The sequence below is a fragment of the Scyliorhinus torazame genome, chromosome 15, assembly GCF_047496885.1.
Source record: "Scyliorhinus torazame isolate Kashiwa2021f chromosome 15, sScyTor2.1, whole genome shotgun sequence".
NCBI classification, from domain to species: domain Eukaryota; kingdom Metazoa; phylum Chordata; class Chondrichthyes; order Carcharhiniformes; family Scyliorhinidae; genus Scyliorhinus; species Scyliorhinus torazame.
In genome coordinates, this window is record NC_092721.1 from 180,062,151 (window position 1) to 180,087,956 (window position 25,806).

Sequence of the window (25,806 nt, forward strand, 5' to 3'; positions counted from 1 at the left end):
CGTTCAGCTTTCCGGGACGATACAAAATCTCATAGTTGAGGGTGGAGAGCTCGATCCTCCACCTTAAGATTTTGTCGTTTTTGATTTTGCCCCGCTGTGCATTATCGAACATGAAGGCTACCGACCGTTGGTCCGTGAGGAGAGTGAATCTCCTGCCGGCCAGGTAATGCCTCCAATGTCGCACAGCTTCCACTATGGCTTGGGTTTCCTTTTCTACTGAAGAGTGGCGGATTTCTGAGGCGTGGAGGGTCCGGGAGAAAAAAGCCACGGGTCTGCCCGCTTGGTTAAGGGTGGCCGCTAGAGCTACGTCGGAGGCGTCGCTCGCGACCTGGAAGGGGAGGGACTCGTCGATGGCGCGCATCGTGGCCTTTGCGATATCTGCTTTGATGCGGCTGAAGGCCTGGCAAGCCTCTGTCGACAGAGGGAAGGTCGTGGTCTGTATTAGGGGGCGGGCCTTGTCTGCGTACTGGGGGACCCACTGGGCGTAGTACGAAAAGAACCCCAAGCAGCGTTTCACGGCTTTTGGGCAGTGCGGGAGGGGAAATTCCATGAGTGCGCGCATACGTTCGGGGTCGGGGCCTATTATCCCATTGCGCACGATGTAGCCCAGAATGGCTAGCCGGTCGGTGCTAAAAACGCACTTGTCCTCGTTGTACGTGAGGTTCAAGGCTTTGGCGGTCTGGAGGAATTTTTGGAGGTTGGCGTCGTGGTCCTGCTGATCGTGGCCGCGATACGGGAACGTGGCCCGCAACCCATGTTGATCAACCATTCGGTTCATCTCCCGTTGGAAGACCGAGACCCCGTTTGTGACGCCAAAAGGGACCCGTAGGAAATGGTATAATCGCCCGTCTGCCTCGAAGGCTGTGTACTTGCGGTCACTTGGGCGGATGGGGAGCTGATGGTAGGCGGACTTGAGGTCCATGGTGGAGAAGACTTTATATTGGGCAATCCGATTGACCATGTCGGATATGCGGGGGAGAGGGTACGCGTCTAGTTGTGTGTACCTGTTGATGGTCTGGCTATAGTCAATGACCATCCTTTGTTTCTCCCGTGTCTTCACTACTACCACCTGCGCTCTCCAGGGACTATTGCTGGCCTGGATTATGCCCTCCTTTAGTAGCCGCTGGACTTCGGACCGAATGAAGGTCCGGTCCTGGGCGCTGTACCGTCTGCTCCTAGTGGCGACGGGTTTGCAATCCGGGGTGAGGTTCGCAAACAAGGACGGGGGTTGCACCTTGAGGGTAGCGAGGCCGCAGATAGTGAGTGGGGGTATGGGGCCGCTGAATTTGAACGTAAGGCTCTGTAGATTGCATTGGAAATCTAATCCCAGCAAGGTGGGGGCACAGAGTTGGGGAAGGACGTTTAGTTTGTAGTTTTTGAACTCCCTCCCCTGCACCGTTAGGGTAACTATGCAGAATCCCTGGATCTGTACGGAGTGGGATCCTGCAGCTAGGCAAATCTTTTGTGCGCTGGGATAGGTGGTTAAGGAACAGCGTCTTACCGTGTCGGGGTGTATAAAGCTTTCCGTGCTCCCGGAGTCGACTAGGCATGGCGTCTCGTGGCCGTTTATTAGTACCGTTGTCGTCGTCGTTTGGAGTGTCCGGGGCCGAGCTTGATCGAGCGTAATCGAAGCGAGCCGTGGTTGTAGTAGTGGAGTGGGGTCCGTTGTTGCCGTCCAAGATGGCGGCGGGGGTGGACAAAATGGCCGCCCCCACGCGTCGTACAGGTCTGGGGCGGTCCAAGATGGCGGCGCCCCTCCTCCCCTCGTGGTGGCCGGGACCCAAAATGGCGGCGTCTGCGGGTCGCACATGGTGTGCTGGGGGGGCTGGGGAGCGCTAGGACCGCGAGCGCTAGGACCGCGAGCGCTAGGACCGCGCGGAGCTCCTTCACCGCGAGCGCTAGGACCGCGAGCGCTAGGACCACGCGGAGCTCCCTCACTGGGGACAGCGGTGGTCGGGGCCCAAGTCGACGGCGCCGGCGGGTCAGGCGTGGGGCCGCGAGCGCTAGGACCGCGCGGAGCTCCCTCACCGGGGACAGCGGTGGTCGGGGCCCAAGTAGGTGGCGCCGGCGGGTCAGGCGTGGGGCGCGGGGTGGGGGCTATGGTGGCGTTAGGGACGCGGAAAACTCCCTCCTCTCCGTGGAGAGTGTTGGCCGGGACCCAAAGCGGTAGCGTCGGCGGCGGGTCATACATGGGCTGCGGGGAGGGGGGTTGGGGAGCGTAGGTGGCGTGCAGAGCTCCCAGTTCTCCCAGGACCGCGGTGGTCGGGACCCAGAGCGGCTGCGCCTGCGGGTCGTACATGGCGTGCTGGGGGGGTTGGTGCGCGTAAACTGCTTGCAGGGCTCCCTGTGCTCCTGGGACAGCGGCGACCTCGCGGGACCGGCACACAACCGCATAATGGCCCTTTTTCCCGCAGCTTTTGCAGATAGCTGCATGGGCCGGGCAGCGCTGCCGGGGGTGTTTTGCCTGGCCGCAGAAATAACAGCGGGCGCCCCCGGTGCGACTCGGCGTTTGGACCGCGCAAGCCTGTGGGGAGGGGGGTAGGGGGTTTGCCGCGACGGGTACGTACGGGGCCCAATGGGTTGCCGCGCGGTCGGGGCCATAGGCGCGGGTATTACGCGCGGCCACGTCTAGGGAGGCTGCTAGGGCCCGTGCCTCTGAGAGTCCTAGCGACTCTTTTTCTAGAAGTCTTTGGCGGATTTGGGAGGATTGCATACCTGCCACATAAGCATCGCGCATTAACATGTCCGTGTGTTCGTTTGCGTTCACCGACGGGCAGCTGCAGGCTCGTCCCAAAATCAGCAGCGCGGCGTAGAACTCGTCCATCGATTCTCCGGGAGCTTGCCGTCTCGTCGCGAGCTGGTAGCGAGCGTAGATTTGGTTAACTGGGCGAACGTAGAGACTTTTCAGTGCTGCGAACGCCGTCTGGAAATCGTCCGAGTCTTCGATGAGGGAGAAAATCTCCGTGCTCACCCTCGAATGCAGGACCTGCAGTTTTTGGTCTTCTGAGACTCGGCCGGTGGTCGTTCTGAGGTAGGCCTCGAAGCAAGTCTGCCAGTGCTTGAAGGCTGCTGCCGCGTTCACTGCGTGGGGGCTGATCCTCAGGCATTCCAGAATGATCCTGAGCTCCATAGTCCTTTTTTTTTAGGCACGCTTAATAAATTGTAGCGCACAAAGACTCCATGAGACGAATAGAGTGAAGTCGATGAGGCTTTATTAAGCGTGTCTGTTCCCCCGCAGCTCGATAGTAAACTGGCCTGCGGGGGAAGACTCCGGCTTCTTATACTCCGCCTTCAGGGCGGAGCTTGAGGTCAACGGCCAACCAGGACCCGGGATCTGTCAGCCAATGACATTAGGGCTTCCAGTCCCACATGACCCCCAATACATACTACCACACACCCTTGACTGACTCTCTTGATGTTCATCAGTGGAAAGAGGTGGAGTGTGAGTGCCTCGTGTCTTTTATAGTCAGATCCCACCCCTGAGTGCCCTGCCTGCTTATTGGTCATGTCCTGTTCTCTGTGTCCAATAGCTGCTTGTCTGTATATCATTATGTGTGTGTCTGCATATCATGACAGAGAGAAACAAGGTTAACGAGCTGAATGTAGTGGGACACCATGGGCGGGTTTCTCCATTGGTTACAAGAGGGCAGATTTCCCATAAAGGAGGTCCCCTCCCTCCCGTTGCCCCCCGTCTCAACCTTGCCTGGCACGAGTCTGCGCAGCTGAAGCCACTGGGCTTTGCGCATGGTGTGTACGTCCTCCCACTGCGGGAAAAATACTGATGGCAGTAGGATGAGCCCTTGGAGTGGCCATTAACTGGCCACTTAATGACCTCAAGGGCAGGCCCAATGCCTCCCCAACTCTGAGTAATAATAATAATAATCTTTATTATTGTCACAAGCAGGTTTACGTTAACACTGCAATGAAGTTACTGTGAAAATCCCCTCGTCGCCACACTCCGGCACCTGTTCAGGTACACTGAGGGAGAATTCAGAATGTCCAATTCACCTATTCACCTAACAAGTACATCTTTCGGGAGCACCCGGAGGAAACCCACACAGACACGGGGAGAATGTGCAGACTCGGCACAGACAGTGACCCAAGCCGGGAATCTAACCTGGGTCTCTGGCACTGTGAAGCAACAGTGCTAACCACTGTGCTACCGCGCCGCCCTAACATTTCAACCAGGTCGGGGGCAGGCGGGTAGGCAGTGGGAAGGCCACCCACTGTATTTTACTCTCTTCCCCCGCCCCCCTCCATCAATTTTCAAACCCGCTGGCAGGGGATCTTAATATCAATCTCAATGTTTCTGGTCAATAGCCTTTCATCAGACCCCACTGAGCATTTCCAACTTTCTGTTTTTATTTCAGATTTCCAACAGTGGCACTATTTTAATTTTTGTCGTTACGATGTTTAGAGCAATGTTGCGAAACTTGAAATGTAAGAACGTTGGGAAGCACGCATCACAAATACATCTACTTTTTTAAAGTTGTAGGTTTATTTACAACACCTAAACAAAACGCACAAACCCTTGAATGAAAACTGCTCACTCAATAGGATTAAAATGGAAATTGCATTTGGGGTGACACTATACGCTTTGGTCCTAATCCCTCGCATTTCCAGTAATTGCTAAGATCACTGGATAAATGCAATGCGGATTTGAACATCACAGAGCTTCACTTGAATTATTTTTGAATGGAATTAATAAAGAAAGAAGGTTAACTTCCAGAATGTCAAATTTATCGCTCAAATTTAAGAGATGCTGTGGGAAGATTGTCAACATTGTTGTTTGTGTGGAAGCCTGGCACTGCAGATCACCCAACCTTGATAGAATCTGCCTGATTTTAATTCCATTGATCGTATTAGGCAGCACAAACTCAATTAACCACCCTTATGTCTGAGCACAAAATCTTCTGTTCTGCAGTCAGTGGCAGATGCAGAAGAGGGAGCGATTTCCGCTAGGCAGGGAGAAGGATGGCGAGGAGCTCACCGATTCTCGTGGTGGGGACAGGCAGGAAGTTGCCGTCCCTGCTGGTTATCTCATGGGGTCAAAGGTCCATGCGTCATATTCATTGGGCATCTGGACAGTCTGCGCTGTCCCTTCCACCTTTGCACAGTCACTGCACCAACTTTCCTCGCTCGCCCTTGCTCCATTCTTCGGTCATCCTCTACACAAGGTGCGCTGCCAGCACCCAATCACAAGCCTAGGCTGGCATTCACAGGCACCTCCGAAAGACGACTATGCAGCGGCAACTCACCGTTAATCATGGAAGATGCCTAGCTCGCCAGGTGCCCGGCACTTGTATGCAGTTGTAAAACTGAACTTTCTAACTTCTCGCTGGTTAATTTGACATGGGCGAGGGGAGGGATTTAATTCTGGCAAAGTTTCCTTGTAATGAGTATGCATGACATGCAAAAGAGCTTTCAACATTATTTGTTGGGGGCTTGACCTGCCTTTAACCCACCTTTAATGGCCCAAGATCATAACTCCTAGAATTCATCCTGTCACACAAAATAGCGTTACTCTTCAGGTAAGAACGTCTCACAAGGAATGTTCACTTTTTCAAATTGTTCACTGACCGGCTCAATTTTAGTATAATAATAATCTTTATTATTGTCACAAGTAGGCTTACATTCACACTGCAATGAAGTTATTATGAAAATCCCCGAGTCGCCACATTGCTGCGTCTGTTTGGGTACACTGAGGGAGAATTCAGAATGTCCAATTCACCTAATGAGCACGTCTTTCGGGACTTTTGGGAGGAAGACGGAGCACACGGGGGAAACCCACGCAGACTCGGGGAGAATGTGCAGACTTGGCACAGACAGTGACCCAAGTGGAGATCGAACCTGGGACCCTGGCGCTGTGAAGCAACAGTGCTAACCACTATGCTATCATGCTGCCCTTCTGTGCTACCGTGTCGCCCTTATGATGTGAAATGTCAGAGAGCTTTTCAGAGATATACCTTGAATGACTACAAGACATGTATGTTTTCTGTATCAAACCTATGACACTTCATAAGTCGAGGAACATAAAAGTAAATGAGAACATAGAACAAAGAACATTACAGCGCAGTACAGGCCCTTCGGCCCTCGATGTTGCGCCGACCTGTGAAACCATTCTAAAGCCCATCTACACGATTCTCTTATCGTCCATATGTCTATCCAATGACCATTTGAATGCCCTTAGTGTTGGCGAGTCCACTACTGTTGCAGGCAGGGCATTCCACGCCCTTACTACTCTCTGAGTAAAGAACCTACCTCTGACATCTGTCTTATATCTATCTCCCCTCAATTTAAAGCTATGTCCCCTCATGCTAGACATCACCATCCGAGGAAAAAGGCTCTCACCGTCCACCCTATCCAATTCTCTGATCATCTTGTATGCCTCAATTAAGTCACCTCTTAACCTTCTTCTCTCGAACGAAAACAGCCTCAAGTCCCTCAGCCTTTCCTCATAAGATCTTCCCTCCATACCAGGCAACTTTCTGGTAAATCTCCTCTGCACCCTTTCCAATGCTTCCACATCCTTCCTATAATGCGGCGACCAGAATTGCACGCAAAACTCCAAATGCGGCCGCACCAGAGTTTTGTACAGCTGCAACATGACCTCATGGCTCCGAAACTCAATCCCTCTACAAATAAAAGCTAACACACCGTACGCCTTCTTAACAACCCTCTCAACTTGGGTGGCAACTTTCAGGGATCTATGTACATGGACAAAACCGAGATCTCTCTGCTCATCCACACTGCCAAGAATCTTACCATTAGCCCAGTACTCTGTCTTCCTGTTATTGCTTCCAAAAGGAATCACCTCACACTTTTCTGCATTAAACTCCATGTGCCACCTCTCAGCCTAGCGCTGCAGCTTATCTATGTCCCTCTGTAACTTGTAACATCCTTCCGCACTGTCCACAACTCCACCGACTTTAGTGTCATCTGCAAATTTACTCATCCATCCTTCTACGCCCTCCTCCAGGTCATTTATAAAAATGACAAACAGCAGTGGCCCCAAAACAGATCCTTGTGGTACACCACTAGTAACTGGACTCCAGTCTGAACATTTCCCATCAACCACCACCCTTTGTCTTCTTCCAGCTAGCCAATTTCTGATCCAAACTGCTAATTCATCCTGAATCCCAAGCCTCCGTATTTTCTGCAGAAGCCTACCGTGGGGAACCTTATCAAACGCTTTACTGAAATCCATATACACGACATCAACTGCTTTACCCTCATCCACCTGTTTGGTCACCTTCTCAAATAACTCAATGAGGTTTGTGAGGCACGACTTACCCTTCACAAAACCGTGTTGACTATCTCTAATCAAATTATTCCTTTCCAGATGATTATACATCCTATCTCTTATGAACCTTTCCAAGATTTTGCCCACAACAGAAGTAAGGCTCACTGGTCTATAGTTACCGGGGTTGTCTCTACTCCCCTTCTTGAACAAGGGGACAACGTTTGCTATCCTCCAGTCTTCTGGCACTATTCCTGTAGACAAAGATGACTTAAAGATTAAAGCCAAAGGCTCAGCAATCTCCTCCCCAGCTTCCCAGAGAATCCTAGGATAATTCCCATCCGGCCCAGGGGACTTATCTATTTTCACACTTTCCAGAATTGCTAACACCTCCTCCTTATGAACCTCAAGCCCTTCTAGTCTAGTAGCCTGAATCTCAGTATTCTCCTCGACAACATTATCTTTTTCCTGTGTGAATACTGACGAAAAATATTCATTTAGCACCTCTCCTATCTCCTCGGACACCAAGCACAACTTCCCCCTACTGTCCTTGACTGGCCCTACTCTTACCCTAGTCATCCTTTTATTCCTGACATATCTATAGAAAGCTTTAGGGTTATCCTTGATCCTACCTGCCAAAGACTTCTCATGTCCCCTCCTGGCTCTTTTTAGCTCACTCTTTAGGTCCTTCCTAGCTAACTTGTAACTCTCGAGCGCCCTAACTGAACCTTCATGTCTCAACTTTACATAAGCCTCCTTCTTCCTCGTGACAAGTGTTTCGACTGCTTTAGTAAACCACGGTTCCCTTGCTCGACCACTTCCTCCCTGCCTGACCGGTACATACTTATCAAGGACATGCAGTAGCTGTTCCTTGAACAAGCTCCACATTTCCATTGTGCCCATCCCCTGCAGTTTTCCTCTCCATCCGATGCATCCTAAGTCATGCCTCATCGCATCATAATTGCCTTTCCCCCAGATATAACTCTTGCCCTGCGGTATATACCTATCCCTTTCCATCACTAAAGTAAACCTAATCGAATTGTCATCACTATCACCAAAGTGCTCACCTACCTCCAAATCTAACACCTGTCCTGGTTCATTACCCAGTACCAAATCCAATATGGCCTCACCTCTCGGTGGCCTATCTACATACTGTGTCAGGAAACCCTCCTGCACACATTGGACAAAAACGGACCCATCTAAAGTACTCGAACTATAGCGTTTCCAGTCAATATTTGGAAAGTTAAAGACCCCATAACAACTACCCTATTGCTTTCGCTCCTATCCAGAATCATCTTTGCAATCCTTTCCTCTACATCTCTGGAACTTTTCAGAGGCCTATAGAAAACCCCTAGCAGGGTGACCTCTCCTTTCCTGTTGCTAACCTCAGCCCATACTACCTCAGTAGACGAGTCCTCATCAAACGTCCTTTCTGCCACCGTAATACTGTCCTTGACTAACAATGCCACTCCTCCTCCCATTTTACCACCTTCCCTGAGCTTACTGAAATATCTAAACCGCGGCACCTGCAACAACCATTCCTGTCCCTGCTCTATCCATGTCTCCGAAATGGCCAAAACATCGAAATCTCAGGTACTAACCCATGCCGCATGTTCACCCACCTTATTCCGGATGCTCCTGGCATTGAAGAAGACACACTTTAAACCACCTTCCTGCCTGCCGGTACACTCATGCAACTTTGAAACCTTACTCATGACCTCACTACAATTCAGGTTCCCAAGCCCCTGCTGAACTTGTTTAAACCCTCCCGAAGAGCATTAGCAAATGTCCCCCCCCCCCAGGATATTGGTACCCCTCTGGTCCAGGTGTGGACCATCCCGTTTGTCGAGGTCCCACTGACCCCAGAAGGAGCCCCAATTATCCAGAAATCTGAAACCCTCCCTCCTGCACCATCCCTGTAGCCACGTGTTCAACTCCTCTCTCTCCCTATTCCTCATCTCGCTATCACATGGCACGGGTAACAACCCAGAGATAATAACTCTGTTTGTCCTAGATCTAAGTTTCCACCCTAGCTCCCTGAATTCCTGCCTTACATCCCTATCCCTTTTCCTACCTATGCGTTGGTACCTACGTAGACCTCGACTTGGGGCTGCTCCCCCTCCCCCTTAAAGATCCCCAAAACACGATCCGAGACATCACACACCCTGGCACCTGGGAGGCAACACACCAACCGCGAGTCTCTCTCGTTCCCACAGAATCTCTTATCTATCCCCCTAACTATGGAGTCTCCAATGACTAATGCTCTACTCCTCTCCCCCCTTCTCTTCTGAGAAACAGGGACAGACTCTGTTCCAGAGACCTGTACCCTATGGCTTACCCCTGGTAAGTCCCCCCCCCCCAACAATATCCAAAGCGGTATACTTGTTACTAAGGGGAACGACCACAGGGGATCCCTGTACTGACTGCTTCCTCCCAGCCCCTCTCACCATCACCCATCTATCTTTATTCTTCGGAGTAACTACATCCCTGAAGCTTCTATCTATTACCACCTCTGCCTCCCGAATGATCCGAAATTCATCCAGCTGCGGCTCCAGTTCCCTAACGCGGTTTCTGAGGAGCTGGAGATGGGTGCACTTCCCCAGATGAAATCAGCAGGGACACTGACGGCGCCCCTCACCTCAAACATTCTGCAGGAGGAACATTGCATTACCTTTCCCTGCCATCCCCTCTGGATAAAAAAAGAAAAAGAAAGAAAGAGCTTACCTGTTATTCACTCCCCTTCTCAGCAAGCACTCACTCAGCAACCTCTGCGCCCTGCACGATAACACCTGAGGGAAAATAAAAGAGAAACTACTTATGTTAAACAATACTCTAGGTATTTTCTTCATTACTATTTTCAACCTCGCTTCTCCAATCCAATTTGTTTCTTTACTCTGGATGTCAAATTTGAGGAAAAATATAATTGAACCACACATGGGAAAGGATAAAGGCAAGAAACTGATAAATGTAATGATGGAAATCGAATGTGTTGAAATTTACCTTCACCACTTGAGGGATATTCTGGCTGTGAGGACAGGGGCAGGTAAAGGGGACCCGCTCGTCTCCAATCAACGGCTCATTAAGCTAATGTAGGACCTTGTTAATGGATTGGGGAGATCAAGCACAGTGATTGCAATAGAGATTTCAGTGCGCCTGGACAGTCTGGTCAATCTGGTACATTTCGTACACAGCTGGGTAAAGGGAAAATGTTTTTAAATGTTTAAAATTAGGTGGCCCTTGGATATCCTGAGCAGGAATATGCATGTTCCTTCTGTTTTGGCCATTTCCACATCATCTCATGATGTTGTGTTAAAGCTGGATGGTGTTACTGTGTAAATTGACTTGAGGCATTTGACCATTTGGGCGGAATCTTACGTCCCACCAACAGCGGGAAGCTTGGTGGGTGACGGAACTTAATTTGGCTTGAGGCCAAGAATCAGTCTACCGATAACGGGATGAACTTTAGGAATAATGGGCTGGATTCTCCGATTTTGAGCCCATGGATTATCCACCCAATGTGTCTAGCCGCGCCACGTAAAACCCCCAGCGTTCCAGTATGAAACGGCCGGAGTATTGCCGGGTCTGTGGCCGCGAATGCGCACGGCGACAGCCTGCAGCGGTCGCACCATACAACATGGAGCCGGACGTGCGTAGACCCGGCCTGCCAGATAGTGCCCCCCCCCCCCCCCCGTAACCCACCTCCCCACCCCTGGACCACCACCCCACCAGTCCCCCAGCCGCCGCCAAAGCTGCACCCAGCCAGCGGAATGGCTCCTCCCCCTCCCCGTCTGTGGCGGCGCTGGACACAGTCCGCAGCTGCAACGCGAGGTTGACGAAACCTCAGGCCATAGGTGATCCACACTGTCGGGAATTCGGCCCATCGTGGTGGAGCATCGGGGAAGGGCCTTCGGATGACATCCTGAGGTTGTCGCAACAGTGTGCGGCGTTCTCACTGATGAAGGCGTTTTGGAGGGGGTGGCGCATCCAAAAACAGGTGCCGCCCCTGATTTAGGCATCAAAAGGGATTCTCCGCCCAATCGCAGAATGCAATTTGGGCGTCAGCAATCGGAGAATCCCACCCTATGGTCCTCCCTATGTTTTTAAAGGTGCTAGAGTCTTGAACAATGACGGGAAGGCCGTTTGCCTGCATTAGCAAGTCATCCATGCTCATCAATAGGCTACCTCACCGGAATTAAGGTCCCACTCCAAATTATGTTCCCCACCAGTGAGAAATAAGGAAGTTCATTTTTACGACTGCCCCTAAATGGCGTGTGTGGTGTTGGGTGCTCTGAGGTACAGATGAACCAACACGGTTGCGATTGGTACAACGCAGTTTTATTCCAACTTGTTATTTACAGATCTGTCTTGGTACTCAGCACGTGGTGACTGTGTGAGTGTCTTGTTAATCAGGTCCTGTCCTTGTCCTTGTCTCCAGATGGACTGTCCACCAAGTGTCGTGTTTCTTGTCTTATACTGTGTCTGTCCTTGTCTGTGATTGGCTGTCGTGTTATGTGTGCTAATTGGTCTGTTGGTCTGTCTATCATGATGTGTGTGTTTGAATATCAGGACAGCGTGCACCTGGCCATAAGTTGTTGGTGCTCTGAGGATCTGCCTGTTCCTTTCAGCATGGCAGTGACAGGCTCCATCGTGCCTGCCATCTGCCTTTGCCATTGACACCAGGCAGGCAGCTCCCTCCTCATAGAGGTGTTTGGTGTTACAACGTGGACTCCGGGTTCACCTCATGCCAATTAAGATACCTATGTTTCAAAATAGCATCATGTGATTGATGCAGTTGAGGTGGGGAATCAGAACCCCACGTTGAACTGGGCGTCAGGCTCCCAGCTTCGCAATGAATAGCCACTCATGAGATTTACTCGACCTGAGGGAAATCCACCCGAATGTCTGGTTGGCTGACAAAAAACTTTCTTTTATAGCAACTGTAATCGAGGTGCAAAAAATATTTACAAAGATGATCCCAGAACTGAGAGGTTATAACTATCAGGAGAGGAAGAATAGCTCGAAAAGAGAAATCTGAGACGTGACAGGGGAGGCGGAGGCAGTTGCTGGCACGACACCCACCCGAGGCCCGAGTTCATCACTGGATCTTAGGCCACAGGTGAGAGGTGGTGGAAAGGGGTTTGCAGGGGACCATGGGATATAAGGGGTGGCATTGCAGCAACATGGGCGGGGGAGGGGTGGCACTCTGGCTCCATTCTTCCTGATGCCAAGTCCTTCGATCAGGCGCTGAGTGCCTTTGAATGAGAAATCCACGCGGGAGCCAGCAAGCAACCTCAAACACGTTTGCTTGTCGTATTCCCCGCATGGTGACCCATCTGCCCGCTGCTGGGTCAAAAACAGCAGCAGCGGGTGAGGCCCACAAGTGAGCATTAATAGTCCACTTAAGGCCTTCAACTGGGTCCTCAATTTCCCACCCTGCCGCCCAATTAAATGTCCTAACCTACCACCAAACCTGCCATGGGGGAAGGCAGGAGATTCAGGCCTATGAAAGGTTTTGATAGAGCGGACACATGTTTCCATTTGTGGAGAAGAGCAAAATTAAAATTAAAGACCATCAACAGAAGGTAGTCACCAAGAAATCAAATAGTGAATTCAGAAGAATCATTTTTCCAGAGCGAGTAGTGGGATTTTGGGGAGGCAGTGCCGTAGTGGCATTGCCACTGGACTAGAAATCCAGAGACCCTGAGTAATGCTCTGGAGACACGGGTTCAAATCCCGCCAGGGCAGATGGTGGAATTTAAATTCAATAAAAATCTGGAATTAAAAGTCTAGTAACGAGCATGAAACCATTGTCGATTGTTGTAAAAACCCATCATAATGTCCTTTAGGGAAGGAAATCTGTCTTCCTTACCTGGTCTGGCCTGCATGTAACTCCAGGCCCACAGCAATGTGGTTGACTCTTATGCCCTCAGGGATGGGCGGTAAATGCTGGCCCAGCCAGCGAAGCCCACATCCCATGAATCAATAAAGACTACCACAGGGATGGGTTAAAGCGAGTAGCATGGATTCAGTAAGGGATGCGCATTGAGTATATGAGAGGGAAAGGATTGACGGTTATGCTGATAGACTTCAATGAGTAAAGATTGGAGGGAGCTCAAGGGGAGCATAAATGCTGGGATGGCCTGGTTGGGCAGAGGGCCCATTTTCTATCCTGTATTTCCTATGTAATGCAATCATATGTTAATACTGGAGTAAGACGGGCGATTGAGTGCTAAACATGTTCAGAATGTGGAAGTCCTGGAAAAGAATGGATCAGAGGAGGAGACCTTGGGCGGGATTCTGTGGGAATCGGCGTGGCGAGCAAATCCGGCGCGACGGATGGCGTGAACCATTCTGGCGTCGGGCCGGAGCCGGAGTGCTTTGTGCCGTGCCGGACAGCGCGGAAGGGGCTTGGTGCCACGCCAACCAGGCGCCGAAGGGCCTCCGCCAGCCAGCGCAAGTTGGCGCATGCGCGGGAGCACCAGCGTGTGCTGGCGTCATCCCAGCGCGTGCGCTGGGGAGTTCATCTCCACGTCGGCCATCGCGTAGGTCCACAGCAGCCGACGCGGAGGAATAGAGTTCCCCCACGGCACAGGCGGGACCGGCCTAAAACGGGCAGCCACTCGGCCCATCGCGGGCCGGAGAACCGCTGGGGGGGGGGGGGCGCTGCCAGTGGCCGCCGACCGGCGCGGCGCGATTCCCGCCCCCGCCAAATCCCCGGCGCCGGGGAATTCGGCAGCCGGCGGGGGCGGGATTCACGCCGCCCTCCGGCGATTCTCCCCCTTGTCTCTCAAGGTTAAATTGACAAGTCTCGCATTCCCAACCAATACAGAGAACAAGGGTCGGAGAACCATCACGAGTGTCACAGCTGTACCCCTGACTTGTACTCCTTCGGAGAGCAGTTTCCCACTGGGAAGACAAGATTCTTGACCTTCTGCATTGATTTCCACATACTGAGCAACAACAAAAGTATGTCAAGATTACAAAGTGTATCCAGTACTGCCGACATGCTCTTTTTCATCTATAGATATGTTTGCCTGCCCTATCACCACATCACAAGACTTGTGCACCATCACTGAGTGATCATTCAGGTCTGGTTTGATCCATTGCTTAAATGATATAAAGGTACCTGGATCTTCCCGACCTCTGGAGCTGGGAAACCTTTGTTTTCACTGCCAACCTAATTGCAAAATAAGTGCAGCCCCACTCAATGACAAGGGAAAAGCATTTTGTGCAAAATGCAGACACAAAGCTACGTGGATGAGCCACATGGCGAGGTTTGTCATACTGATATTTCAGAGCGTGAGGTGAGCCTATTTTGCAAAAACCACCCTGAATACAACTGAATTTTAAAACCGTATTATAAATGTGAGGTCGTGCTTTAGTGGCAACGTTCAAATTAATATTTCATGTTTCATGTATATTCCGAGTTTGCTGTTGCCAATAGCTTATACCATGGTTACTGGAAGGAAGCAATTACTTCATGCTGTGCATATACTGAATTACTGCTGTTCAGAAGAGGCAATTTGTTCTGAATAGTTCAACATTTATTAAACTCAGCCTGAATCGAAGTAATTAATGCACAGTATTCATTTCTCAACAAGCCCTTGTGAATGCATTTCCTGTGTGCACCGCAAACTACAAAAGAGACAACAAAGTCAAGGTGAGAAGTCGGTGACATCCTCAATGGCAACTCCAATTGTTCAGTGCACCTGAGTTCATTAAAAAGAAAACGGAAAGGGCTTGCATTGATATAGCGCCAGGCAAAACACTCACGCGGAGATGAATTAATAAATCAAGTGCATCAACAGATAAGCAGCAATACTCTTTGTGAATACGGTGCACAGCGGACTGGAAAAGAGGCAACAAAGCAATTTGTACAAAATCACCCCTGGTGCTTTACAAGACCTCAGGACGTCTGAAAGCACTCTACAACCAATCATGTACTTTGAAGTGAAGTCATCTTTGTGAGAAATATGCTAGCCAATTTGCACACAGCAATGTCCCACTTATCCGGGGAAGGATTCTCCGCCCCGCCGCGTCACATTTCTGTCCCAACCGGCCGGCGGGATTCACCGTTACAGCAGCCGGTCAATGGGGTTTCCCATTGTGGGGCAGCCCCACGCCGTCGGGAAAGCCCCGGGCGCCGGCATAACGGAGAATCATGCTGGCGGAGAATCTCGCCCCATAACTATCAGCATTACAAGGGTTAATGTAATACCATGAAAAACCACTGAGAGCGCTACGGATACTACCATATAAAGCAGTGATGCTAGGCCTTAGGGGACGAGTGTATGCAGGAGACAGCTAGTGAAGGTCATCAGAGCAGTTTGTCTGAGAAGGTTAGATTATAGTTTATGCTAGTAGTGAGGTTAGCAGTAGATGAGTGTAGTTGAATATTATTGATCAATTCTGTATTCTAAAGGACTAAGTGTAAACACCCAGTTTAGTAGTGTAAATAAAATCATAGCTTCCTTTTAGTAAAAGCTATACTGTGGTCTTTGTGGAACACTACGCCAACCATCCTAAATAAGCAACACAAAGAACACCACACGATTAACATCAATGAGATATTGATCATCTGTTTTAGTGATGTTGGTTATGGGGTAAATGTCATCCAGGACTTCAGGGAGAAACTCCCCTGTCCTGAAGCAAGAAGCAAAATTGAGTACTACACATACATATATTTATATTTATAATATGGACATAAATGATTAGCTCACATTAACTACTGAAAGATGTTAGCCTGAAACAGTACAAATTGCTGGGGATTCCTTCCTCCAGGCTAAGCTAGGTGAACCTCCCAGCCTCATTTAAATCCTCACAGACTTGGTCTCTTTGACCCATGCTCAGGTTCCCACCCATGTCCTGCACGGTTAACAATAGAGACTGGCTATCTCTATGCTCTTTCACTCTTTCAGATTCTTGCAGAACTGACCTGTTTGTAATGCTCATGTACATCTGAAGATATATGAAGTAAGCCATTACTGCAATAGTTTTCTATGGCCTCTTCCCCTCTCAAACCCATCTCCAATGTGAATCACATGGACCTTGTATCCAGGCAGAAATCCTAATTGGCTATTGTTTAGATCCCCAACTCCATTATAATCTTGAAATTGAATGGACAATTTAAAGTATAGTTGCTAATAAACCTAACATTGCATTTTTTAAAAAGTATTTTTATTCAAAATTGTAAACATTTTAGCATTTAACATCACAGACTTGACATTCCGGATACTTCCTTGTGGGATCTGGAGGCTAACTGTCTAAGCTAAGGAATCACAGATGCCCTTGTCATTGTCCACCAGCCTGAATACCTTGTACCTTCTTCCCAGCAAATCGATTTGAGCCTCCCAGTCCCCATAGAAATCAAGCTACCAAGGCTTCTTGTCAAGCAGAATTCAGAGCTGGTCATCCAACTGGCATGGTGGCACAGTGGTTAGCACTGTTGCCTCACAGTGCCAGGGGCCCGGGTTCAATTCTGACCTCGGGTGACTGTGCTGAATTTGCACATTCTCCCCGTGTCTGCGTGGGTTCCTCTGGGTGATGCGATTTCCTCCCAAAGTGCAAAGATGTGTAGGTTAGGTGGATTGGCCATGCTAAATTACCCCTTAGGGTGGGGTTGCAGGAATAGGGTGGAGGATTGGGCCTAGATAGAGTGGACGTAGTGTCCAAAAAGGTTAGGTGGAGGTGTGGGCTGAAGTAGGATGCTCTTTCCAAGGGCCAGTACAAACTCGATGGGCCGAACCCTTCTTCTGCACCATAAATTCAATGATTACAAAGCATCGATGCAGACTTGATGGGACGAATGGCCTCCTTCGGCACTGTAGGGATTCTATGAAACCCTTCAGTACAGACTGTCCCAAAACATAACAAACTTATAAACTTAATGGGTGGGATTCACCGTTGCCCGACGTCGATTTTGTAATTGCCAATCGGGCGGAGAATCCCTTCCGACCCCCGAATCGCCGGTTTGACGCTGGTTTTCTATCCTCCGCACCCTCTGAAATGGCATCATCGCATCGAGCGTCACACGCTGTTGGCGCGTCACCTGAAGGCCCTCCCCCGATGTTCTGCCCCCGATGGGCCGAGTTCCCATTTGCGCGGGGGACGCGTGGTCTCAGCGGTCGGGAACCCGGCGTGGTGGCTGCGGACTGTGTCCAGCACTGTCACAGGCAGCCGGGAGCCGTGCTGCTGGCCGGGGGTGCTTCTGCAAGCACGACTGCTGCAGGTCACCGCCGTGCACATGAGCGGCCACAGACCTGGCCATTCTCCAGCCGTTTACATTGTGGGAGCCGGGAGTTTTAGCCGGCGGGGCTGCTAGTCCCTCACCGATCGTAGGATCAGTGAGGCTTCGGTGCTGATTTTGGCATCGTAAAACGCCACAGTTCCCACTCCGACGTTGGCACTTAGCCTCAAAAACGGTGAATCCAGCCCAATATTCTTAGCAATATCTTGATTACAGATTTGTGCCTGACCACTATATTTTAGTGATGTATGCATACATAGACCTTAATTCTCTTTGACCCTTTACTGCTCCTACCATTTCATTTCAAATCATACTCCGACCTAACTTCCTTAGTTCATCATGGATGATCTCACATTTACATGTTTTGGAATCTATCTACCAAAGATTCCCGGAGGAGTGAAACTCCTCTTGCACTGGCTGAATACCTGTTTTTCTCAGTAATTATACACAAACATGCAGAAACACGTGGCTTTGGATGATCTCATTTCATCAGTGTTTGTTAATTTAGGGAAGATATGAAGGCTTTGGAGAGTAGTGCTCAGTTTCAAGTACCTTGGGGTCAGTGGTGGCAGGAGATGAGAATAAGAAAATGGAAATTAAGCAACGGATTAGCTCTGGTTGGAGTCATTGGAAGATGTGCAGTTGAGTGTTATTTGATAGAAAAGTATCACTGAAACTGAAAAGTAAAATCTCTAAGCCAGTTATGAAGACGGAGTTGTTACACAGTGCATAAACCCGGACAACATCATGAAGAGAGAAAAAATGACTGGATATTAATAAAATACAGTTGCTAAGATGGATATGTGGAGTTATGGTAAAGGATGAAATTAGGAACTCGTACATCAGGGGGGATCAATGAAGATTGTGGGAGCATCAAAGAAGGTAGCCGAGAAGAGATTGAAATAATATGGTCATCTACTGTGGAGAGGGAGAGGAAATGTGGTGAGGCAAGTGATAGAGATGGAACTGCCAGGAAGGAGTAGGGGAAAGCCTAAGACCAGAGGGAAAGTTGCAGTGGCGAGAGACTTAAACACAGTGGGATTAGAAGAGGAATGCGTGACTGACAGGGCGAGATGGAGGAGGGAGATCGGACAGCATTGTGGTGACTCCAAATGGAAGAAGCTGAAAGAATGGGATGGTTTAGCACAGTGGGCTAAACAGCTGACTTGTGATGCAGAACAAGGCCAGCAGCTCGGGTTCAATTCCCGTACCGGCCTTCCCAAACAGGCGCCGGAATGTGGCGACTAGGGGCTTTTCACAGTAACTTCATTGAAGCCTACTTGTGACAATAAGCGATTACTATTAAGAAGGTGATGAATGCAAACTCCTGCTGTGGGTAGGAAAGGCAGAAACAGTTGCGCATGTGCCCTCAGGCCACCCAGTAGACACCAGCATGTGTGCAGCTCTTTCTGACACCTTTCCAGTTGATGGGCAGCAGGAGCGTTGGTGAAGTTTTTGAAAGTCACTTTAAAATGAATAAAGACCACAAAAAACTACCAAAACTACCTGCTCTAAAGTTTCCTAATAATTTTGGGCACTGACTTGGAGAGCTTTAGGGACTTTATGAAGCTTCACAGCTCTATTAGCTCAGCTGGTAGTTAATGTGAGTCGTAATCCCAGTCCCACGGTCACAAGCCCAATATTGGGTGACACCTTCTAATATTTTATGTTAGAAGGCAATAAATTATACTCAATTAAAAGAACAAGAAATGTTTGGACAAGGTAGTTTGTGCAGATATGGAGCTGGATTCTCCATTGTCCGACACTGATATATTAATCAGCGATCGGGCGGACAATCGACTCAACGTCCAAATTGGGACGGCGCCGGTCAGCCATGCTCCGCCCCCTTGGAAATGGCGTAATTGTATCACACGCCTTGCGCCATTGCAACGTTGTTGGCGTGTCATTGGCAGGCCCTCCCATGATGCTCCGCCCCTGATGGGCCGAGTTCCCGACGGCGCGGGGCACGGGTGGACTCAGCGGTCCGGAACCCGGTGTGGCGGCTGCGGTCTGTGTCCAGCGCCGCCACACCCGGCCGGAATCCGTGCTGCTGGCCGGGCGGGCTTCCGCAAGGACTGCGGGTACAGGTGGGGGGGGAGGGTGGCCAGGGGTGGCCTGTGGGGATCGTGGATGGCGGGTCGGGTCTGCGCACGGCCGGCGCCATGTTGTACGACGCGACCGGGGACCCAACCATTCTCCGGCCGTTTTGGGGGAGACGGTTAGATTCTCCAATGTTGTAGATGGTTATTGCCTGGCACTTGTGTGGCCCAAATGTTATTTGCCATTTATAAGCCCAAGCTGAATGTGATCCAGGTCTTGCTGCATATTGACATGGAATGTTTCAGTCTCAAAGGAGTTGTGAATTGCGGGAACATGGTGAAATCATCAACAAAAAACATCAAGCAGGGCAGCATACAGAGTTCCACTCTTCGTGAAGGTTTTTTTCCCCATCCACCTCTTCCATTCGGTACAAATGTAAGCCTTGAATAGCTTGCTGAGGCACACATCCAAAGGTTGCACTATGGATGTTAGACCCTCGGTATAATTGCAGTTTGGGTGTTGCTTCTTCACAAGCCACTCTTGATCTCATTGTTTATACGGGGAATGAACATGTTACATAAGATCAAGCTGTGTTCTTTGTACAGGCCCCTGTTCCCCACATCATCGATCCATAATTTCATATTATCCTTATCCATCCACAAAATACACAAAATCTCCTGCAAGGAACTTGATTTTCAGCATGGTTTTAAGTCTGAAATTACCATAGGCTTTCCGCTGTCCATCAGGCTAGTGTGATGAACGGTTACTGCCTTATCATCATGTAAGGTGATGTCCCCTTTAAGACCAGGCTTGGAACCCTGGGGACTCCGCCTCTGGCTCCGCCCATCTGGGAGCCATACATAAAGGCCTGCCTCATGGTCTGTATAGCAGTCAGCTCTCGTCCAAATCTGTAGCATAGTTATTAGCCTAATAAAGCCTTCTTTACAGTTTAATCTCTAAGCATCATTATTGAGGGTACCTCAATTTATTAGGCTAAACTAGATTCAGGATGGACGCAGGCCTAAAACCAGAGAAGCTCAATCTGGAAGCACGAACGCCGGAGGCAAAGGAAATTTTTAAATACTGGCTGCGGTGCTTCGAGGCCTACCTGGAATCCGCAGAGACTCCCATCCTAGGGCCACGCAAGCTGCGTCTACTCCACGCCCGGGTGAGTCACAGAATCTCCGCCACGCTCGAAAAGGCGATGATTTATGAGGAAGCGATTGAGTTGCTCCGCAAGCGGTTTGTCAAACCCGTCAATGAGGTGCACGCCCGGCATCTGCTCTCTACCTGCTGGCAGCGCTCGGGTGAATCGCTCGACGAGTTTGTTGAGAAACTCACCGCGCTGGCCAGGGACTGTGACCATCAGGATGTGACAGGGGAAGTCCATATGAACCTGCACATCAGAGATTCTTTCGTGTCCGGCATCCGCTCGACCTACATCCGGCAGCGACTGCTCGAAAACGGGGCAAAAGACCTCCAGGAGACGCTAACGCTCGCCTCCTCGCTGGAGGTGGCCCAACATAACTTGGGTACGTACCCCGCGGACTCTGCCAGCCCCCCCCGGACTTCCTGAGACTCGCCCGTATTACAGGCCTGCGCCACGCGGCGACCCGCTCACCATGGGGGCACACCTTGCTACTTCTGCGGGCAGGGCCAGCACCCACGCCCACGCTGCCCAGCCCGCTCCGCGATCTGCAGCGACTGCGGGAAGAAAGGGCACTTTGCGAGGGTCTGCCTGGCCAGATCCAGGGGCCAGAAAAACAAAGAACAGCCGGCCCGAAAATCAGGCAGGCCTCGCAATGCTGCTGCGCACCGACCCGACACGTCCTCTTCTGACGCGTCATCAGCCTCGTGTGAATCATGGGAGCGGCCATCAGGTCGGCGGCCATCTTCTCGACCCGACACGTGCAACCAACGGCAGCGGCCATTTTACGACTCCGACTACCCGCGACTGGGTGCGATCACCCTCGATCAAACTCGGCCAAAACACCTGCAGAACTCCATGATGCAGGTCCAGGTCAACGGGCACGACACTGCATGCCTCTTTGACTCCGGGAGCACGGAGAGCTTTATCCACCCTGAAACGGTAAGGCGCTGCTCCCTACGCACCCATCCCACAGCCCAAACCATAGCCCTCGCATCTGGATCCCACTCGGTACAAATCACGGGGTACTGTATTGCGGATCTCTCGATCCAGGGTGCCAAATACACCCGTTTCAAATTTTATATCCTCCCTCACCTCTGTGCCCCCCTGCTGCTCGGACTGGATTTCCAGTGCAGCCACCGAAGCCTGACACTGAAGTTCGGCGGACCCTTGCCCCCCCTCACGGTGTGCTGCCTTGCGACACTGAAAGTCGCACCCCCCTCGCTATTCGCTAACCTCACTCCCGACTGTAAGCCCGTCGCCACCAGGAGCCGGCGCTACAGTGCCCAAGATATGGCTCTTATCAAGTCAGAGGTCCAGCGTTTACTGGGAGAGGGGGTCATCGAGGCTAGCAACAGCCCTTGGAGAGCACAAGTGGTGGTAGTCCGGTCCGGGGAGAAGAAACGGATGGTCGTGGATTATAGCCAGACCATAAACCGATTCACGCAGCTTGATGCGTACCCCCTTCCTCGCATCGCAGAAATGGTAAATCGGATCGCCCAATACCGAGTCTTTTCCACGGTCGACCTCAAATCTGCCTACCACCAGCTCCCCATCCGACCAAAAGACCGCCCCTATACTGCCTTCGAAGCAGCCGGCCGGCTCTTCCACTTCCTCAGGGTCCCCTTTGGTGTCACAAATGGGGTCTCCGTCTTTCAAAGGGCGATGGACCAAATGGTGGACCAGTACGGTTTGCGGGCTACATACCCGTACTTGGACAATGTCACCATCTGCGGCCATGATCAGCAGGACCATGACGCTAACCTCAAAAAGTTCCTCCAGACCGCCCGAGCCCTTAACCTGACCTATAACGAGGGCAAATACGTTTTCCACACCACCCGGCTGGCCATCCTCGGCTATGTCGTGGAAGACGGGGTCCTAGGTCCCGACCCCGACCGCATGCGCCCCCTTAAGGAACTCCCTCTCCCCCGCAGCCTCAAGGCCCTCAAACGGTGCTTGGGGCTTTTCTCCTATTACGCCCAGTGGGTCCCCAAGTATGCGGACAAAGCCCGCCCACTCCTAAAGACCACCACTTTTCCCCTCTCGGCTGAGGCTCAATTGGCCTTCAACCGCATCAAGGCCGACATCATCAAGGCCGCCATGCACGCAGTGGACGAAACCATCCCTTTCCAGGTAGAGAGCGATGCATCAGACATCGCCCTGGCTGCTACCCTCAATCAAGGAGGCAGACCAGTAGCATTCTTCTCCCGAACCCTCACCGCCTCCGAGATTCGACACTCTGCAGTCGAAAAGGAGGCACAAGCCATTGTGGAGGCTGTGCGGCGCTGGAGACACTACCTCGCCGGTAGGAGGTTTACCCTCGTCACCGACCAACGGTCGGTCGCCTATATGTTCGCTAACACACAACGGGGCAAAATAAAAAACGATAAAATTTTGAGGTGGAGGATCGAACTCTCCACCTACTCGTACGATATCAAGTATCGTCCAGGGGAGCTCAACGAGCCCCCAGATGCCCTGTCCCACAGCACATGCGCCAACGCGCAGGAGGACCGCCTGCAAGCCATCCACAATGACCTCTGCCACCCGGGGGTTACCCGGCTCGCCCATTTCATCAAGTCCCGCAACCTACCTTACTCAACCAAGGAGGTCAAGGCCATGGTCAGGGCCTGCCAGGTCTGTGCGGAGTGCAAACCGCACTTCTATCGGCCAGACAAGGTTCGGCTCGTGAAGGCCTCGGGCCCCTTTGAGCGACTGAGCGTGGACTTCAAGGGGCCCCTCCCGTCCACCAACCGTTATGCCTATTTCCTCACCGTGATCGATGAGTTCTCCCGTTTCCCATTCGCCATTCCCTGCACCGACATGACCTCAGCCACGGTGATTAAGGCACTGCACGGCATCTTCACCCTGTTCGGTTTCCCCGCTTATATCCACAGCGACCGGGGTACATCATTCATGAGCGATGAACTGCGTCAGTATCTGCTCAGCAAAGGCATCGCCTCGAGCAGAACGACCAGCTATAACCCACGGGGAAACGGGCAGGTGGAGAGGGAGAACGCGACCGTGTGGAAGGCTGTCCTTCTGGCCCTGCGGTCGAGAAATCTCCCAACCACCCCCTGGCAGGAGGTCCTACCCGATGCCCTACACTCCATTAGGTCACTCCTCTGCACGGCCACAAATGAGACCCCTCATGAGCGATTGTTTCTCTTCCCCAGGAAGTCTACCTCCGGGGTCTCGCTTCCACCTTGGCTGACGGCTCCGGGACCTGTTCTTCTCCGGAGGCACGCGAGGAGCCATAAAACGGACCCCCTAGTTGAAAAGGTCCGACTGCTCCACGCCAACCCCAGTTACGCCTACGTGGAGTACTCCGACGGCAGGCAAGATACGGTTTCCCTCCGGGATCTGGCGCCTGCTGGATCCTCCACCACAGACGCCCCTTCCCGCGCCGCTCCCCTGCAGGACCCGTCGCCCCCTACAACACCCCCCCTTCCGGCCCTACCACCCGTTGGTGAGCTCCTACCGTGCGCCCCCCCTTGCGCCCCCCCTTTACACACCCCGCCGGCGCCGGCTCCGCTACCCCCGGCCCTGCCTAGTTCCTCTGCCCCGACCCGGACCGAAGCTCCGACCGCTGTGCTCCCGGACGTGCCCTCAACCGGGACGTCCGTGCCCGCCGCACCACCGCCCGAACTGAGGAGATCGAGGAGGACGATCCGGCCGCCGAGACGGATGGACCTATGATGGCACTTCACCCCCGCCGGACTCCTTTTTAAACAGGGGGTGAATGTGATGAACGGTTACTGCCTTATCATCATGTAAGGTGATGTCCCCTTTAAGACCAGGCTTGGAACCCTGGGGACTCCGCCTCTGGCTCCGCCCATCTGGGAGCCATACATAAAGGCCTGCCTCATGGTCTGTATAGCAGTCAGCTCTCGTCCAAATCTGTAGCATAGTTATTAGCCTAATAAAGCCTTCTTTACAGTTTAATCTATAAGCATCATTATTGAGGGTACCTCAGCTAGTAACGTCATGAAACTTCCTATGTCCTGGTGTTTTTGCTGGGCATATCAAATTTCATAGCCATGTGACATAGGTACTTGTATCTTTCATGAGGATCAATTTCTGGAAGCTGTTCATTTTGGCTTTCAGGTATTTTGGTAGCCTCTGAACGATTATGGTCTTCTGCTGCAACATTTGATATTTTAAAGGAGCCAAGCCAACTGGTTGTTGCTCTGAAATCTTTGCTGGACAGGGCTTGATTTGGCCCACTTAATTGGGTATATACACATTACTATTCTGGGAACGATGTGACCATTCTGGTGATTTTCGGAGGCTGGTTCTGATACATGCTTCTCACAAACAAACCAGTGGTGGGTCCCTGTTCTGATGATGCATTTAATCTTGGCCACCTTCTTCAGGGTGGATCACAACTTCTTCCACTCTCGCACCAGTTTTTCACTCACATCAAATTCCTTCTCTGCAGCACATTGGCAAATGTTTAGGCTTTTAGCTTGAAAGCAGCTTTGTTTTGGAGGACCCATTTCTGCCTGTCGCTCACCATGCCTTGCGGGCGCCACTCTGTGTGGGCATGTCTTATACTCCCGTGCATCTTCTTTACAACGCAGCCCATTTCACCCACTTGATTCCGTACGCCAACTTACAAGGTGAGTAAAACATGCATTTCTGGCATGAAAAATTGGGGCCGGCTTCTAATGTGAGTATAGCATTTTGTATGTGACAAGGTGGAGTGACTTATGCGCCGGGTATATGCAAAAGCATGACGTTTTGGCGGCAGACAAAGATGGGGTCATCTTATACACTGGGTCGACTTATCTACAGTTTGCTGTAAGTTCATTGACATTTCAGAAAACATTTTTACCTAACTCACGATTTCAGGCGAAGGATGCTCAAATCATCTATTCTTCCCAATTGTGACGTGCCACTACTCTCCCTATAGGCCCATCAAAGGTTCAGTTGTAAAGAGATTCCCTTATTATGTAACACCACCATGAGATATTGATGGCTTGAATTACTGGTGCAGAATAGATTTAAAAAGAGATTACTGATCAATCCACAAGGGTGGCTGCCCCTTCTGACGTGAAGCCCATTTGTTATGAACCTCAACGTTTTAGATACCAGGATCCTATTTATATTACGAGTTACTCTGCACACTGTCAT

General features: G+C 51.1%; 1 protein-coding gene across 1 annotated transcript in view; it reads right to left on the reverse strand.

The window, feature by feature from the left end:
* The window catches only part of atp10a (ATPase phospholipid transporting 10A), a 355,898-nt gene that overhangs the window by 309,558 nt on the left and 20,534 nt on the right, over positions 1 to 25,806 (reverse strand). The window contains exon 2 of the mRNA XM_072477214.1: positions 9,965 to 10,029. The gene's annotated coding sequence lies outside the window, so the exon portion shown is untranslated. The remainder of the gene's footprint in view (positions 1 to 9,964; positions 10,030 to 25,806) is intronic.